This window comes from Saccostrea cucullata, unplaced genomic scaffold (assembly GCF_032062105.1).
Source record: "Saccostrea cucullata isolate Sc308-1 unplaced genomic scaffold, CSIRO_AGI_Scuc_v1 ctg7080, whole genome shotgun sequence".
Classification (NCBI taxonomy): Eukaryota; Metazoa; Mollusca; class Bivalvia; order Ostreida; family Ostreidae; genus Saccostrea; species Saccostrea cuccullata.
This window is the reverse complement of record NW_026928170.1, coordinates 12402-30000: the sequence shown is the minus strand read 5'-3', so window position 1 is coordinate 30000 and position 17599 is coordinate 12402. Positions and strand designations below refer to the sequence as shown.

General features: G+C 31.8%; 1 long non-coding RNA gene across 1 annotated transcript; it reads right to left on the bottom strand.

Moving 5' to 3' along the window:
• Window positions 1-1716: 1716 nt before the first annotated feature.
• On the bottom strand, window positions 1717-4494 carry LOC134276673 (uncharacterized). The gene is made up of 3 exons (XR_009994096.1): window positions 4246-4494; window positions 3206-3392; window positions 1717-2347 (listed from the first exon to the last, which is right to left on the bottom strand). It is a non-coding gene; the product is annotated as an uncharacterized LOC134276673 (long non-coding RNA).
• Window positions 4495-17599: the final 13105 nt, after the last annotated feature.

Genomic DNA, 17599 nt, shown 5'->3' with positions numbered 1-17599 from the left:
TAAGGGCGGGGCTTTTATGACTATATAGTGAAAATGCATGAATTCTTTGTAAATCTTTTCCTTTGCTACTGGGTATTATGCCAATGATCAAAGTACATTATGCAAATGATAAAATACATAGTTATGATGAAGAAAGGTTTCTCTTCCAAAATGGTTAATTTCAGGGCACCTGGGTCAGGGATACTGGGGAAGGGGGATTACATAGTCTGAATGAATTATTGCTTAGAAATTTGGTATTAAACAACTTATATGAAGTAAAATTTATGATAACATTCCAAAAAAAATTGAAATAAGTGGCCCCAGGGTCAGTGGTGCAAAACTTGTTATAAAAAGAAGGCATTTCCTCTTTGTTACTGTGATCTACCTATAGGTACTAAGTTACTTAAGAGCATGTCTACGAGAAAACCATGCATGAGGTTATGGGAGCAAGGTTCTCAGATCAACTTCATGTTTTGTGTGTAAATTTCTTCTGTAATATGAAATATTTTGCCACAAATTTTTTTTCAGTGTGGTCTCACTTAAGGGGTTAAATCGACACTGTTACTAAAAATAGAATTATTGGTCCTTACGCAGGGTGAAAACAGGAATTTTATAAGATTTTATAATTAAAAATTCAGCATTTTACTTGATAATTATATACAATATTTATGTGTGGTTGAAAGTAACAAGATACACTTGTTTCGGAATTTTTTTCATAATCACAAACTGTGCCCCCGTTTAAGTGCAAAAAGGTCACAAATCTGGCATATTTCCAGATTTTTGAAAACTGGTGAAAATATTCACTTTTCAAAAACCTATAACTCAGAAAGTGACGCCTAGAATCAACTCGATCTCATACCAATTATTAGACAACATGTCTGTCTACATTATATAAAAAATCTGTCTTTGGACTCTCAAATATTTTGCTGTACTTTTTACTTAAAGTTGGACATTTTTTTTTTTTTGTGAATTTTCAAATTTTCTCATCCCTGAACTTCAACAAGGAGTTATTTTGCTGATTTAAATATTTTCAAAAATTTAAATTTTGCTGTTGAAAAATACCAGTATATTGTACATTTTTGTTTTCAATCAATAATAATTTCTTAGGGGGTTTAATGGGGTTTTAAGGGGGGGGGGGTACCAGAATTGTATTATTTTACATTTTCTTTGAGCAGGGTGATATTCACATACTGCTTAGTACCTGTTTGTCAATCAGTAGACCAAGTGTGTTCTCTCTTATCTTAAAAAAAAACAAAACATTTGCTTGATAGAAAATAAATATAGTACACTGGTACCTACTAATAAGTAGATGGCCCCTTTTAATTTGGAGTTCACAAGGTCAAAGGTCAAGGGTTATAATTCTCGATATACCAGTATGTAGATTTTAATCATTCAAAATCTTGAGGACCCATTGCTTGACAAACATCAAATTTAGTACACTGGTTTCTTGAAAAGTAGAGGACCCCTTTAGATTTTGAGGTCACAATGTCAAAGGTCAAGGGTCAAACTGAACAAAAAGGAATATCAGAGCAATTTTCTTGACAGACATATTGTCATGGCAAAAAACTCAAAATGAATAAACACGGAGTGTTAAAAATCAACAAATTAAAACATTTATAATTTTTAATTTTATTGCAGATTAAAATTTGAATATTACTCAATAACTAAGTACATTCAACAACAAAAAAATTACAATGCTTGAATGCTTCCTGATATTTCATATTAACTTCCAAAATTAAAATGACCTTGAAATTGTGTATGCTTGAAAAAAATCTACTTGCTTAAGTATACATGATGGTTCTAAATTAAGGTAGGATTTAAAAGAAAAAATCACAGTTTCCCCAAATCATATTCTGAATTATTTGCTATACCTGTATACAGGAAATTAGTCTTTATAATAGTGTTATATTTGGTAAAACTAAAGCACTGTTGACCTTGAACTTTGATCTTTTCTAACATAACAAACACTTAAAATTTACTCTGAATTTTTGTGTATTCCTGCAAGTGAAACCTGATACATATTAAATATCAAGATATTAACAATGTTTAAGTACATGTACCAATAAAATCGTATAAGTTAACATATATGAAATACCCTGAAATTTTGGCTACTACACACGCTTCTTCAATCATAAACTGTCTTTTTTTCTTCATGTTTGGTACACCATTTGGGTTGATCTTGAGGTCTCAAGCTTTCAAAATCTATAAGGTGTATCCAAACTATTCTGTTCAGTATGACCCCATTTTCTTCCTATGTAGCATCCAATAACTTCTGGAGAAATTTAACAAGCACTGAAATTTCCACTTCTGGTTTAAAGAACAACTGGATTGTCTCAAAATACACAAAAGTAGTACTCAAAGCATGTACCTGTGAAAAAGGACAGTTTTCAAATTAAAATTGAAATAAAACATACTAGACATATTCTAAGATTTTTAAAATAAATGTCATGTTTATGATAATGCTACATTTATATTTTAATTATCAATTGAAGAAAATGTCATCAAATGACTTGGGTAAAGAAATTCTTCTGGCTATCTTTGAAGAAAACAAGAGCTTCATATCCTTGAAGTAAAGTAAAAGAGTAGGGAAAATGCATGTGGCAAATCAACAGACAGACAAGGCAATTCCTATCCATGCACTATAGTATACAGTTAGGAAATGGGTATGAGGGAAATAGCAAATTTATGAAATAGTTCTCTGTTTAAATTTGCTATTTCCCGATTCCATAACTTTTTTATTATACCGAAACAATGATAGGCGATTTAAATTTTTTTCACCAGATATTCACATTTTAAAAAAACCTGTAGAGGCATAATTACAAATGCATGTGGTTTAACACATTGTATGATAAGTGAAGCATCGTGTCCTTAAACAATTAAATTATTTTAAAAAAGTATTTTCACTGACGTTTTGAAAAATTATCGTTGTCTTCATTTTGGTAGGATTCAAGTATGATTTTGACATCGCACATCGAAATGTTTTGACGTCATAGCTACATTGCTAATAACATGACGTTACAGACTCCTTCCTAGAACGCCCCACCCTCTGAACACTTTGATAATAAATATTCATGAGGGAGTAGTCCCAGGGAGTAGCTCTGATTTTCCAGGGAGTAGTCTTCAGATGAGGGCAATAATCACTTCTCGGGGAAATAGAGATTTTTTTATGGTATTAATTTATACAGAGTAATTACAGTAGAGGTATAATAATATAACATATCTTTACCATTTTCTCAGCAGTGGTAAGTAATTGGTAATGCTAATGCTGCATCTGCATTGTCTCTCCTCTTCTTATTTCTGGATTCTGTTCACAAAGCTACATTGGAAACCCTATGTAGTAATTCTTTATAGCTCCACAGCTGAAAATCCCATTGTAAAGCCCAGCCCTAACCAGGGAAATGAATTTGAATAATCTGAAATTGCACGAGAAATATAAAAATGAAAGGAAATATTCTTTACAAAGTATAATTTCCCAGACTTATATTTATAATATTAGTTATTTTTTAAACACAAACCTGTCAAAGAACACATGGTGACCTTTAATTTGAAAACTAAAGTCTGCACAAGTATTTGACAACTCTTCTTCCTTTAATCATATATGAAAAGCTGAAAATCATAACTGTAGCCATCTTCATAACATTTCATAAATATCTGAAAAAAATATTTTGTTTAGTGAGATTCTTTATAATCATGCAGCCCACATATCAGGCAATAATGATGATTTAATTGACAGTGAAGACCCACCTATTCAATTCTTAATGTACCCTATTAGTAAACAGTCTTTGAAAACCCTGGACCTATTCAACTTTTCATTCCCTCTTCATCACCCCACAAAGGCTACTTATAATATGCTATTTATAATTCTGCAGATGTGAATATTTTGCAATATTGTTGAATTTATACAGATATTTTTATTGCTACATGCACAAGTACCAACCTTGAAATTTCTCTTGACAGGTTTGCTAGGTATATATTCAGGTCCAGTACAATCACTAGATTTAGCCACGTAGGTATTTTTTATAGAAATAAATTACTTTGGTAGCTAAATAAAGCTACTTCATGTAAGTAAATAAAGCTAACTAAGTAGGTAAATCAAGCTACATACATAGCTAAATCTAGTGATTGTACCAGACCTGATAGTGTCTTGTAAAAAATCTCCTCTTGTCCATAATCAAGTCCCCATCAAAATTGTTTATTTATTTATTTTTTTCATATCAATAAGCCTTTTTATAAGGTACATAGTATTATAAACCAAGATCCACCTACCTGTTTCTTTTTCAAATTCAAACATTGTTGATTCGGTATCATCATCACTACATCCGTCTTGCTACCAAATGAATGTTTGCTGTCAGAATCATATTCATCAAAATCAGAGCCAGAATCTGAAGACTCTTAAACAATTCACGCACCTGAATCTTTTTCTGAGGACGTACAAAACGGTAACAAAACGTCTCAGGATGCCATAATGTTTACACGTGGTTACGGAACCGTACATCGATCCCGATGGTTTTCATAATTTTTTATGCCTTTTATACATGGGCCACTAGTATATACGTAACAAATTACATTCACAGGAGGGACAATTTTCTTCAAATCACACATAATTTATGCCTAAAACGATTAGATGACAGAAATCTGTTTATACACTTTGTAAACATAATCATTATCTACCTTCTCTACAGAAGAGCGCAACAGGGGAGATAATTCTAACAAAATCTAAATAAATAGTAAAATGCGTTTTTTTTTCACAGGAAAAGCAGGAAAAAAATATTTATAGCTTTTATAAAATTAAAAATAATTCTTATTGTTTATATTTGTAAATATTATACACCAAATTCATTAAAATTACTGTTAATAGTAAAACTTATAAAATCATGAATTTTTCCATCATTTGAATTTGAGGTAATTTCATTACGATATAACTTTTCTGTCCTTGAGAGTCCAAAGGTGGATTTTACATATTGTTGGGATAATATCCTAGAGATTCTTAAATGCACAAAATTCTGAAAAAAGAAGCGTCACTTTCTAAGAAATGTATCCCTGAATATTAACAAAAAATGAACCATTATCATTTCTTGGCACCATGCCAATATCTGTGTCCTCGGGACAGGCTTCTATATAGGGGTTTTACAAAAAAATTGATTCCAGCTTAATTTTGGGACTTATTTCTATGAGAACATGTTGCCCTTTTATTTATGTATTGTTTTTTCTTTTTTACTTTTAAATATTGAAATTGTCATTTTTACACCAACTTTTTTGCATTTTCCCTTGAATATTGACCAAAATGAATTATTGGCTGTTACTAAAAATAGAAACAACCGATGCAAAAATAAACAACATATTTCTGACTCTCAATGGGTGTCCTTTAAGTTAATAATAAAAATTAGTTTGTTCTTGAGAGTGCCTCCCAGAGCATTTTTCTATATATCTGCATGGTTTTCTCGTAGACAGGCTCTTAAGTAATTAAGCATGCTAAGTGTATAGTTATGATACGCAATGGTGCCTCTTTCAAAATTATGAATTTCGATTCATGGCCTCTGGTTTAAAAGACGAACCAAATTCAATTGTTGGAAAGTTGTTACGTGATACTCAGGTGACCTATAAGGCCCGTGAGCCTCTTGTTCGTATTTTGAATTTTGGTAGGATTTTTAAAAAAAACTTACATCACAGGCTACATTAACTTTGCTCGAAAACTTGCATCACAGACTATATTAACTTTGCTCTTTCCCCTGTTAAACACTGCATGCGATCCTTAAAATGTATATAGCATTGAAGAAAAGGCGACTTTTCAGTTAACATTTCATTAGAAAAAAGAGCCATAGCTGCCTTGCCGATAACAAGGCCGACTCAACAATTTAAAAAGAAAACACCGGTTTCTATTAATAGACATACCTTGTCATTTGGATCGAAGGCCAAACTTTTTAATGTTTTGTTAATCAAAATAATGTTTCAGCAGTACTTATTTATATATTTGAAACAATTCTTATTTAGTTAATTCATGTACAAAGTTCTGAAGCTGATATGTGAATGCCTGAATATCATACATCATTGCAAATGATTGCCCAATTTATAACTAGAACTGTCCAAACGGGACAAAATACCCCCCCCCCCCCCCCGGCTGGGTTTTTCAGAGCTGATAAATCATGAATCACTACTGGCGTTTAAAACCCCTGTCCGTATGAAAATCCCGTCTTTCTCTGTATTCTACAGCATTTTGACAGTAATCTACGGTATATCTACAGTATGCTACAGTATGTCAGCTCTCTATATACACTAAATCTCTGCATGCCACTGTATGTATTCCCAGCATGCCACAGTTACATACAGTAAGCCCCGGGATGCCTACAGTATGTCACTCTATGGCTACTGTTTCCTACAGACAACTACGGTAAACCCCAGTATATGCCCCAGTGCGCCCCTGTATATGTTCATTGAGGCAAAAAGAAGAAGAATACACACTCCCAAAGCACTGTACGGTTACCTAAGGTGTGAAATTATCAATGAAGTACATTTAGTTATTTACCTGAGAATTTTTTTTAACAAATTACAAACACATAGTCATATTTTTTTAAATGTTAAGAGACTTACTGTAAATTCCTAAATGTACGCGTGGAATTAATTATCGCGTAATTTCGCGAGAAGCACCACGCGCAAAATAAAATTACTCGTCTTTCTTTTTATGGTGCTGAAATCTATGTAAAATTTCTTCATCAACCGTCCATTCGCGAATTATCATTCTCGCGATTTGCCGTTGAAAAGCCATTCGCGATAGTAAGTACTCGCGAAAAATAAGGAACTTACAGTATTGAGTTCTTTTAAAACTCTGAAATAACTCTGAAAAATTAATAAATCATTGCTTCAAAAAATATTTATCTATCAATTTTTTAAATAAATTATTTAATTATTCGTTGAATTAATTAATCAGTAATAATTCATTTATTTTGCGAGCACCTATTTAATCCATAAAATACTTGGAGTGACTTTGTAACTTTTGTTTAAAAAAAAAACAAATACAAAAAACAGCAGGGGTAATGCTGCATTTTGGAAAATTGTAGTTTTTAAAATTGATTGATTTTCTTTGCAAAAATGGAAAAAAATTAATTAACAGCATGAAATTAATCATTGTAAAAACAAATCAATCTTTTTTGACGATTGCAGAGCTGCATAGTGGACACGGCACAAAATAAACAAAGTATACTGGTCAGTGAAAATTAAATAAAATAAATGACTTTAAAAATACAAAACAAATAAATAAACTAATGAATTATCTTATTTATTTATTCTGTTTATAAATATATCTACAAATACATAAATAATTAAAATAAATTATTTATTTATTTTTGTAATTGACAAGACAACAAAGTAATCAATTAATAAATATACATCCCCCCAAAATTGATTTTTTAAATTTATATTTCATGTAAATATGATTTATCCTAAAATATGCTACAAAGTATTTTTTAAGCATATTTAAACGAATTTTGATTATTTTACGTCCATGATGGATACCAAAATAATCGTCACATTGAGCACATTTTAAATTTGTCAATTGCAATTTCTTACTTTTACTTTGTTTTGATTGAAAAAAAGTTTTCAAAACCCTTACACGATTATGAAAGAACTTCAAAGCCATTGATAGTTAACCAGTGACTCGGGGTACACAGAAATGACACCTATTGTCTTTTTCACTGACCACTATATCTTGTTTATTTGGAGGCAGAGAGCGACCGTGTCCACTCTGCAGCTGTTTGAAATAACATTTTCCCTTTGTGTGAAAACCGATTTTGTCAATCAAAACAAAATAAAAGTATCAAAAAAAAAAACTATTGGCGGGTTAAGATTGTGCATAATGAGACGATTATTTTGATATCCATCACGGAAGTAAAATAATTAAAAGTAGTTTAAATATGCTTCAAAAAGACTTTGAGACACATTTTATCGTACAATTGTTTACATAAAATAAGCCAAATAAATCCAACTTTCGGGATTATAATTAATTAATTTGTATCGTCACCTTTAAAAATAAATAGATAAATATAAATTTGATTTTTTTTTTAAAGTCTAGTCGAACCCTCAAACGGGGGTTAACGGAAGTAGGAAAGCCGTACCCTCAAACGGGGGTACGCGCATGCGCAGACACTTAAAAAAAGTACCGTTTACACGGAAAAATGCGTGGTCCACAAGATATGCTGGTGCAAAGTCACGGATTATTTCGTAGCTCTGTAAGTACTCAAATTTGATAGATTAAAGATGTTTAAAGAGATCGTATTGCTAAAATGTATATGTTTGTTGCTAAAATCGAGACTTATTCTCTCCAAAAGTTAGCGTATTCTGTGCCTTGACCTCCATGCTTGATACAACTATATTTTTTTATTCATAATTTAATAAATCGGATGAATAAACAATCAATGGTGTGTCTAAAGTTGAACTACATATAATTCCCTTCCCCGGTATTACAAATTTTGTGTAATTAACATGTTATTTATTATTTTTCGACACTTTCTTGTGTGCCCGTCCGAAATTCCTCTGTCACGTAAACAAACTTTTGTGCTTCAGAAATGAGGTAAATAAAAACGAAAAAAAAATTATTTTATTTTTTATATGAAGACAAAGGTGTAGACAATTCAATTTTGTATGTTTGTGATTTTTAAAAAAAATTATTTATTTTTTTAAAAAAAATTTAAATAAAAATCAGCAATGAAATGTGAACATCATGCACACATGGGTAGGCATGATAAGTTGCTTACACATTTTATAACCATTCATCATATTCCTTTTGTAATTTTGGATATTTATACAAATATAATCACCTGAACATGCAGAGGATTCTTGAGTAAAAAAAAAAAATTTCATACACATTCTATAAATGTCTTCACATTAACAAGCAAAAACCTACACCATGTACACATAGGTTTTTTCTTATTTATTGTAATATTGGGGGAAATATGGACATATTTTTAAAATGAATAATAATTTTCTTTTTAAATTTAACATGGGTGAAAAAATCAAGACAAGTAGTATTAAAAAAAAATAAGTAAAACTAGAGCCGAGCTCGTTGCAAATCAACGAATAGGTCTTCCGTTGGAGCTACGGAAAGGAAGACGTAACCTTGAGTCTAGGTCAAACCATTCTAAAGTTATGTTAGTAAGCAACCTAAAGGCTTGTTAAGGAAGCAACTTACAATGTTTCGCCAGGAAAAAGACTGTAAAGGAATGCTCTGTGCATGACCTTGAACTTTCTAAATGACCTTGCGACAAGCAATGACAAACTCTTTTATAAAAATACAAATCTGTGTGTTACCAACTGGAAAAGTTTACGTATGTTTTTTAGATATTCTTTTAGTCCATACATGCACCCAAAACATCTTATCTTTAGTGCATACATGTCCAAGAACGAATTCGATGTCGATATCGACGATATCGACAATATTATGTCGATATCGTATCGATATCGATCATGATGAGCACTATTAATTTGAAATACTTGGTACAATATATGAGACTTTGTGCTATGTCGATGTCGTCGATATCCTTTAGTGACCTTGAAGTTGAGTCAAGGTCATGCCCCACCATGCATTATATCAGCAATGTTTCACTGGTACAAATACGGTTGAGAATTATTTCTCTGTCAGTGACATTGACTCGTCCAAAAGACTGGATATGTTCTGTCAAATTTTTTTCTCAACATATATCGAATCGAAAGAATTTATTAGGTTCAAAACTATGATTTACATAACGATTTAACTAGAAAATATATCTATAGGACAAATGCCCCGCCGTGGGTTTATTAGTAAATAATGCAACATTAAATCTGTATAAGTGTATGACGTTTGTTTAGAATATCTTGAATAGTTTCTTAAAAATTGAAATCTTAAAAATGGATATAGATTATTTAAAAAATTCCCTTCAGATAATGCATATATGCATAAGCTTACATAAAAATATCTCAAATGGTTTCTTTAATACTAAGCAAAATGCAAATTAAAGACAAGTGAGGTCAAGGTCACAGGAAAGTGCAAGATCAAAATGTATCAGGATACTAAAGTTTGATAAAAATGTCTTGAATGGATTCTTCAAAACTGAAGGTCACCCGTTAGGCACAGTGGTTAGAGCATCTGTTCTACACTAAGGTTTGGATAGCTCTCAAAAGTGTGTATCAGCATATGAAGTTGAGTAAAAATATAAATGCTTTCTTCAAAACTGAGCTAAATACTAACTGAATTAGGTAAAGTAAGATCAAGGTGAAAGGAGAGGTCAAAGTAAAAAAAGTTGAACAGCTTACATCAGTATGTATCACCATAAGAAGGAAATGAATACTCAGTCTTGAATGGTATGTTTCTGAGTTAAACACTAACCTGAGAAAAGTTAGGTTAAGGTCAAAGGAAAGGTAAAACAAAATGTTGATGCAGTTACAAACGTGTATAGTCTAAAGTACGTATCAGAACATATCAGTACATATCGGCACATAAATTTTGATGATACTATCTTGAATGGTCTCTTTAGACAGATTCAAAAAAGGTGAGATTAAGTTCAAAGGAAAGGTCAAAGTCAAAATAATTATGTTGATGTAGGAAAATAGCTCTCATCAATGTTTATCAGCATAGGACGTTTAATATAAAAAAAAATTGAATAGTTTCTTTGAAATTGAGCTTTGAACTGAGGTAAACGCAAAGCGGGACGGAGGGACAGACGGAAAGATGGAAGACGTACATGACAAACAATATATGCCCGGCCATTTTTATAGGAAAGCATCAAAGGTTCAATGAGAATGTTTTATTTGAAATTTGGAGACTTGTAGAATGATGCGTGGAGACCGATCCTATGGATGAGAACGGATAAATCAAGGTCTTGTGTCGGGATAGGTGCTGGCATGAAAAGGATCCAAAGCACCTGATTCCATCAGGCATAAAACTTGAAATTAATAAATGCACAAGCGAATACGATTGATTAAAACAAGCAGGAGATAGAGTGAAATAAAATACCATATAACGGGTAATTTTTACTGCTGTATATTTTTACGAATTTGGGTCAAAAAAGGGTGATTTAAATTTTTACGTGTTAATCTTTTACGAATTGAATATGTCCGTAAAAATTAAAAACATCAGACGTAAAATTCCAGATCACATTGAATGCATTAACGTACAAATAATGTGTCCAAAAACCCTATGTAAGAGAGAGAAAGAAAGAGAGAGAGAGAGAGAGTTATTAAATTGATATAACAATGTAAACAATGCAACAAATTACATAATGAATTGTATAAATTTTTTTATTACCTTTATATACATGAGCAATGTACCCTTCATTTAAAGCACATAGCTAGGCACGTCTGGTATTTACCGAAAACAAAGAGAGGCAACTCAAACTAACATAACTGAAGTGAAAGTATTCATGTACAACGTATTAAGAAGTCGAAGTTTTATTCAAAGCACATGAATCAGAAGAAAGTCCAAGATTGAAAACACGGGTATACATTTAATTGGAAGACCTGTAATTATTAAGTCATTATCAGAAGTTACTCGTCTCGAAAAATACTAAAAAAAAGAGTAACCAGGTAGGTCTAACTGATTAATTAATTGACGATGTTTGTATAATTCATATACAAGTTAATTGAGATTTACCTGTATGATCCCAATTTATGTTTGGCTTAAAAGTGCTCAAAATACTAACAGTGTACACTACTAATTATATAGCCTTCATGGAGTGAGCTTAAGGGCAATTAGCATTACTTTTAATTACACAGTTCAGTTTTTTTTTCAGTTCAGTTTTATTGAAGTCGAGAGACATACATCTCATAGACATAACACATACCATGTTAAAAATTTATACGAGCCGTTTTATAAATTATGTGAAATTTTACGCGTTTAAATTTTACGGATTTATAAACCTCCGAAATACCCATTATTCGGTAATATGAAAGACGCGACATGATTTCAAAGTCAATTTCCAATTATAACTATTGGAGTACACGATGTATTTTTAACACCGACATGCCCGCGGCTCTCTGTGGCCACGCACGTTAAAATAAATAATGGAGAAACAAGACTGATGATAAAAATAAAACGTACATATAGTACATTACCTATCTCAAGACTTCCATCACTAATTATAATTATTTGGCGAAGCCCCTTTTCAATTACAATTTTAATAAGATACATTAACACGGAATAGAGAAATAATTTTGCGTGAACAGGCCAAAGAAAGCGATCACAATTCAAAATGATTTTATGCACCAGTGTTAGGAATTCCGATTTAATGTAAGATCGGTGAAGTATTCTTATTGATTCGATATAATTAAAAACACAATTTTCTATTAATTGATAGGTCTTTGTACACAATGGATTTTTAACACGATCACAGACACTTGCTTTGTTTACGACCACAGGTGGCTGGTACAGTAGTGACCTCGTTGGCAGCGTGGGATTCGCGCGTTGGATTATATAACTGTTACAAACATCTAGGCGAATGTTGAGACCGTCAAATGTATACAACTAAATGATCGTGAATTATTCGATGAATAAAGTTTAAAATTACTTATAATTGTTATAATCATAAACGTAGAAATATAGATTTAATATATTCCGTTTATAAAGACATGTTTACTATAAAACTAATTGAAAATAAATAAAAAAGAAAGCCTAATTGTTATAAATAACTTAATACACATGTAGTGAACCGTAAAGCACGTGTAAAGCCCTTTTGAGAAGAAAATTAACATTAAATACCATAGGGTATATTATTGATAGCAAGTTTGCTTAAATTATACACATAAAGACGTCTGATTTCTTTGCCGAATGAAAAACGTTACCTGTTTACCTGGCTTGCTTTCTACTGCGTATTATGCAATAACCCCGGTATATTAGAACAAAAAAACATTATCATCAGATCAAAAAGGTGTTAAAGAACAATTTTGCTCGTATGATTCAGATCGAAATATTTACCGTTTTTGAGTTATAAAGCAAAAACTTCCAAGCTCCGTAGATCCCTAATTTTAGGGGCCAGCCCCTTTTCTTTAGTAACAAATGAAAGCTCTTGCAATTATGCACATTTTTTGTTCTACATGTCTTAACAAAATATTTTTAGTTTTCAAGGTATAAAGGAAAATACGTCATTTTTTTTGCTGTTTTCCGCGTTCTAACTTTTGACCCCTCTCTAGCGCCATTTTTAATGCAAAAATCAAAAAACAAAAACCAATGTGCACAACTTCAATGCTTCCTCTTTTCACTTTCAAAGGGTTTTGTACTCCAATTATTACCTTTTCTGAGCCTTTGTCTGGAATACAGAGGTATAAAAAATTCAATCAAAGGAGAATAACTCTTAAATAGAAGGTAATTTCTGAATTCTGTAACAGTATTCTAAAAGGGTTTGGGAAAGTCTAAAAGCTCTGAAAATTTGAACAAAATCCGTTCAGGAATAAGGAAGATATGAAGCGTCAAAGTTGGCGTCTAGGGAAAAAAAAAGAATAATAAGAACTAGAGCCGAGCTCGTTGCAAAGCAACGAATAGGTCTTCCGTCGGAGCTACGAACTAGAAGACGTAACCTTGAGTCGAGGTCAAAAGCCACATACTACAGATATACAATTAAAAAACCTTGTAAGAGAAGCATCTTACAATGTTTCGCTAGGAAAAAGACTGTAAAGGAATACTTGTATGTGTGACCTTGATCTTTTCAAATGACCTTGTGCTAAGCACAACATGAATCAACATGTGAAGTTTGATAACACCATTTTAAATGGTATGTTTAAAATTGAGCTAAACACTAATTTAAAAGTGAGGTATATACATGTACATGTATATAAAGTCAAGTTTAAAAAAATGTTAATGTAATTGCATAACTCTAATTAATTTCTTTCAGTATATAAAGATTGATAAAAATATCTTGGATAGTTTGTTTGAAACCGAGCTTTGAACTGAGCTAAAGGCAAAGTGTGACAGAAGGAGAGACGGAAGGACAGAAAGTAGGAAGGATGGAAGACTCCGACAAACACCAAAATGCCTTGGCCATATTCATGGCAGGGCATAACATGTCATGTATGATTATTGGTTTACATAAAAAATAGGTCGCAACTTTCAGTCTCGGAATTCAACCATTAAACTACATGTATACATGCATGTACAAAAACAAATCAACCGACTGACATTCTCTGCTTAGAAGGAAGACATTGTATTCATTTTAAGGGATGGGGTAATTATAAATAGTGATGAGAGGAATTTAACAACCTGTCGGTCCATGAAACATTATTTTGAAATGTCTGTATACAGCTGCGTGGCTTTTCTTAGAATGAAATTAGTATTTTTTGAAATATTTAAATAATTCTTTATTGACGCCGTGATATATTTGATAGGCTGTATAATAGTTGTTCGGATATAGTGCCGTTTGAAGGTCCAACACCTTTCTTTTAATATAACCAAAGGTTCTAGTGATCTTTTTTCTGTATAGTCGAAATGCATGGGAGAAAGAAAGAAACGTATGGGGTCGTTCAAAAACAAATTAATGAGTTGTGTTTTTCATCTATACAGACACTTTTTTTCTTCTGGTTTTCCTTTTTTTTGTGAATTGCCGTTTATTTTGTTTACAAGCTTGTGTTCATACCGCTGTTCATACGTGCTACCAATGTGAGAGGAGAAAACAAGACGTCGTCAAGCAACAATGACTGACCAGATGGACGTTTATATACATTGTAATCATTATACAACCAAATATCAGAGCGAATCGATAATTTAAGTACCTAGTTAAATACACAGGAATTCAATAATGAAGGGAAGAATTTAATTTATATTTTATGATAAATAGGCAATAACGAATTTTCTAATTTTGTAAAAATCGTACTCTGAAAGTTCTGGATGTATATGTTTGGTCGCTCTTCTATGTAAAAGTTCATACATATAAAACATGTAATTATTATCGGCTGCGGTAGCGGCCAATCTTTTTGTGATTGTGTTAGAGAGTGCACATGGGGAAATGAGACTTTTTTTTATTACTTCAATAAAATAATTCGTAAATGATAACAAGTAAATCTCGTAAAATATTTTAAAAACTTGATTAAACTTAATATTAAATGTTGAAATATATTTCAATTTCATTGCCATTAATATCTCATGATCATCGATAATTTATGGTCATAAATAAGAGTTTACATCAGATACTCCACAGCCTGAGAGTGTGTAAGATTTGAAAAGAAATATCTTGATTTTCCGGATAATGATGATGTGGTTAAAGTGCATGGTGAATAAAAAAATGAGGAGTTTTTCAACTTCTAATGAAAATTGTTTTGAACTTACTCTACATCTACAAATGACACAAAGATCATGAAGATATTTCTTTTTAATTTTGGACTGCGGTTTGCAGCATAGTCTGCTCTGCAGAAACCATGAAACATTATCACCTAATCAAGATCCAGATATCGAGGCTCGGACAGGCCTACACGTTCATTCTGATGACAATGAATTCTTCTTATACATCAATGAACATGTTTTTTTAAACATCGATAAATCTATTTATGAGCAAATGCGGTAAAATTATTTTTTATTTTGCTTTGAACACAGCCTGAAAAAGAATTGAAAAACTATTTCAGCTTAGAATATCTTGACGTGCTTTCCTTGCATGTGAAAGAATTTTTTTGCTTTGCAGCCAATTTGATGCTTTGCATCAATTAAATTCGTACTGACATTGTACATGTAAAATATTCTGTTTATTGGACGAAATAGTATACCATTCTGTACAATATCATTTTAAGTTTATTAGCAAATAACTGCAAATTCAGAAGTGCTTAATTTCATGTCTCCTGTGAATTAGAAACGTTAACTCCACTTACAATTATCATGCATGCGTACATGTAGTTTAAGATTCATAAAACAATTACAACTTCGATAAATACAGTAAAAAACGGTGTAAACCTAGCTCGTGTTTTTTTTTCCGGCTATCAAAAGGCAAAAAACTTGAAATGAATAAATGCACAAGCGATTACGATTGATTAAAACAAGCTGAAATAGAGTGAAATTGAATGATATGAAAGGGGTCAACATGATTTCAAACCCAATTTTCCATTTGTAACTATCGGAGTACACAACGGATTCTCAAATCGACATACCTGCTGCTATCTGCGGACACGTGCTTGTAAATGAGGACTGGGCTACAAAATTTTAGACACAAAGTGACAAAGCTGGATGTAAACTGTTTATTACAAATACGTGAATAATAGTAATTATTTTAAAGTATTTTTTTAACGTTCAATGTTTATTTATATTAATAAAAATAATGGAGAAACAAAAGAGTGATGGTAAAAATAAAACGTACATAATAGTATATTACGTATCACAAGACTTCCATCACTAATTATAATTATTTGCCGAAGCCCCTTTTCAATTACAATTTAAATAAAATACATTAACACGGAATAGAGAAATAATTTTGCGTGAACAGGCCAAAGAAATCGATCACAATTCAAAATAATTTATGCACCAGTGTTTCGAATTACGATTAAGTGAGAGATCGGTGAATTATTATTATTGATTCGATAAATTAAAAACATGATTTTCTATAAATTGATAGGTCTTTGTACACAATGGATTTAAAACACGATCACAGACACTTGCATTGTTTACGACAGGTGGCTGGTAGACTAGTGACCTAGATAGACAGCGTGGGATTTGCGAGTTGGATTACATAATTGTTACAAACATCTGGGCGATCTTGGTATACAACTAATGATCGTGAATTATTCGATGCATAAAGTTAAAATAACTTATAACTGTTATAATAATCAATGTAGAAAGATAGATTATTTTAATATATTCCGTTTATGAAGACGTGTTCACTGTAAAACTAAACTAATTAATAATGAATAACAAAGAAAGACTAATCGTTATAAATAATTTAATAGTGAACCGTAAAGCACGTATAAAGCCCTATTTAGAAGAAAATTAAAATCCTTCTGTTACCTAAAACCAGTAAAATTTCTGCTCCAGCTCTAGTGGTCTCTGAGCCTTTGTCTGGAAATGAAAGCCTATAATTTTTTGTTTAAAGGGAAATAACTCTAAACCGGAAGTGACTTTTTGAAATTGTTGACAGCATTCTGATAGAGTTTATTACCGTCTATAATGTCTGAAAATTTGAACAAAATCCATTGAAAAATGAGTGAGATACGAGGCCTCAAAGTTGGCGTCTAGGAAGCAAAAAAAAAGAATAATAAGAACTAGAGCCGAGCTCGTTGCAAAGCAACGAGTAGGTCTTCCGTCGGAGCTACGGACAGAGAAAAATGACCTTGAGTCAAGGTCATGCCACGTTCTAATGATAAAGCAATCTTTTAAGGGTAGATATCATCTTATTATCTTTTACTATTAAAAAATGATAGTAAAGGAATGTTTGCGAACTTGACCTTGGGTCACACCATGACACAAGCTGGTGATGAGCATATTCCATTTGTGTGCTACTGTATTGACAAATTCACACATTTTTTTTCAAACAATGCATCCAGTCAAAATATCTTATCCTAAATGACCTTGATTCAAGGCCGTAACACACTCTCCATGATTTAATCCATACCTTTTTTTTTAGATAGGCCTTGTCACAGCTAATATACATGTGTAAAAAGTTATGGTCAATTTTAAGCAATGTTTAAATTT